Source organism: Lissotriton vulgaris, chromosome 8 (assembly GCF_964263255.1).
Source record: "Lissotriton vulgaris chromosome 8, aLisVul1.2, whole genome shotgun sequence".
Classification (NCBI taxonomy): domain Eukaryota; kingdom Metazoa; phylum Chordata; class Amphibia; order Caudata; family Salamandridae; genus Lissotriton; species Lissotriton vulgaris.
The window spans coordinates 88,763,915-88,766,814 of NC_141696.1; positions in this window are offsets into that span (position 1 = coordinate 88,763,915).

A 2,900-nucleotide genomic window follows, 5' to 3' on the forward strand; every position below is an offset into this window, starting at 1 on the left:
TGGGCGAGAGCTCTAGAAGTAGGAGATTTGTCTAGTTTTGGATCTAGGACAAGGTTGAAATCTCCAACCCATATTATGGGATCAGAACTAGATAAAGGACTTAAACTACTAGATAAAGGACTTAAAATAAGGCTTTATGAACTACCACTACCTATATCTTAAGCATAATGACCAATAAGATAGATATTAGGGCATGGAGCAGGAAAACGTCAGAGACGACAAGCTGGCTATACATCAAGCCAGAGTAAGTTGGGGGGGGGGTTTCCAGGGGAGGGAGGGATGGGAAGGGGAAGGCAAAATATAAAAGTCCTCATAAACCGAATTCTAAAATCATGAAGAATATAGATCCAACAGTGTTTCAAAGCGGCTGTTTTGCCAAAATAGAAAGAGATATAGTTAATAACAGGCATTCTTGCAAAAAAAGTATCAGAGGTGAGGGTTGGGAAACTTTGTTAAATATTAATGTCGGATACTAAATTCCTATCCTGGAATGTAAATGGTCTGCGTGTTAGGGCTAGAAGAAATAGAATTTTACAATACCTACGAGATCCAGGAAACACATTTGAATAAACAGGAGATTACAGATATACTTAAAAAGCTCAAATGGGTTGATAAATTTATAACTATGGACCACAATACTAGTATTCGTGGCACTGCCATCATTTTTAAAAAAGCAGCAAGGGCCCAGATCACGAGTTGGAAAATAGATGCGAGCAGCAGATGGTTGATAGTCAATGCTCAATTACACTCGAAGGATGTTACCATTATCAGCTACTATGGGCCTAACCAGGACGACCCTTCTTATTTAAACAAGTATACGAGGTTATTAAAAAATAGTGTAAAATACCACCTTAAAACACTGCCAGTCAAAAGCAGATGGTAAACATCCCTGAATGTGTAGGAAATGAATACAAATGATGTAAAACAATACAAAAAGCTGAGGGCTAAAATGAATAAAACAATGTTCATTCACAGTTTGAGCAGCAAAAATACAATATCACACACACCTACACCCAGGGTGAGACCAGTGTAAACAGCCACAGACAGGTGAAGTTCTCACAATTTGACTGCAGCAGCTCACATCGCCGTTCTGCAGCACTGCTAGGCCACTTAATCATGCAGTTCCAGATCCATGTTCTGCTACAACATACAGCAAGGAGGTGGAAACCAGGCCAATAATCAATTGCCTCAAATAGCTCAGCAAATTAGGATGAGAGCATTGCTTGACCGAGTGAGGCTGAAACCCATACACAATAGTCTGTGTGAGATCCGTAGAATACACAGGCTCGATATGGGCACCAGGCAAACCATGTTTTCATCCTGGCAACTTGACTGAGGTTCTAGAATTGTGAGGTTTGGCACTTTTTTTCTCAACATCATGTGGATACGTTGATTCAGTGTTTATCTTGTTCTTTATCTCATTCTGCAGGCATGTATTTGCTTTGGCATGAGATGGAACCTTAGACGTTCATGGTGTTGTAACACCTCTTTAACCAGGATCCCCAGATCCTGGTTACAGAGGTCCATGATAGAAGGGTTTGGCAGGTTTCTGCTTGTGATGCCTGAGTGATTCCAAGACGATATCCAGAGGCTACTGAGTGTGATACTCTGGCTGTTTCTGATCTCTATCTGTTCTCTAGGTATTAATGTCCTGATACCAATGCCTGTACATGGGCATGTTGGTGCATGTGCATGTATCAAGTGTGCTATCTACCACATGTGCTACTTATTTACCACATGCAGCAAATACAGATTCCTCAGAACATGGCAAAACCTTGCATGTGTTATTTACCGAAGTCCATGGAATCTTTGTTTCTCTTTGAACAAGTCTGAGGCCTTACAAACACCAATATTCACAACATGCTCTGCTTTGCACCGCATATTTATATTCCATTTCACGGTAATAGAAAGCATGTGGTTTACTATTTCACACAACCTCACCATATAGTGTAAATATGACATTTCTTTACTTCACTGTACATGCTGTAGAGGCATTCAGCTGTGCTTACTTTGAATACCACATACGCAGACTTTACCAAATCTATGTAATCCCCCAAGTGCCTATGCACTCTTTAGGAATAGGCCTTTTTAAAATCGTTCTGATTTAAAGGTTTCTTTCTGCTAAAAAATAAATGAATGAATAAATGTTTCTCATGAGAGTTTACATATCAGGAAAACAGCCTTAACAGAAACATAACCTGGATAGCTATGTGAGCTATTTCAGTCCAATGGGATTTTGTGGGTAGACACATATTTAGGGACACACAACTGCCAGACAATTGAGGTTTTACCGCTGACGTTTATCGTGGCCATGTCTGAGTTTTTTAGGTTGTGGGGCCAGATTCTTGCATTTTCTGTTCTAGTGATCAAATCACGGATCCTCTTTCAGGACCTGTTTTCCATTTGCAAATTTCTCCAGATCATATCATGGAATGTTGCCTAAGAGAAAAGCCCAAGTTTGACCACAATTTGGACTTATCCCTGAATCCAAGAGCCATCTGTAGATATAATCAATTTTCAAACAGTGGTCACTATTTCCAAATAAATCTGAGAGTCAGAAAATCCCAATCTGCAGGGAGTATCAGAAGAACCTGCTTAATATTTTTTTAGACACGTCTCAATTTCTTACTCCCTGTGATTGGCTAAACTCAGGGATGGCTACCTGCAAACTGCAGCAGACCACATCCCTGTTAGTATTTACTTCTTTTTTTTTAAACAGACCTAATCCCTTTAACGAAACAGTGCTGCTTTAAAAAAAGCTTTGAATTAAGGAAACTATGGGCCCGATTCACAGAATGAACTTAAGACTCAATCCTAAACTTACTACTATTTTGGTATTCACAGAATGAACTTACTACTTTTGGTATTCACAGAAGTTAGGATTTTGTTTTAAGTTTGTC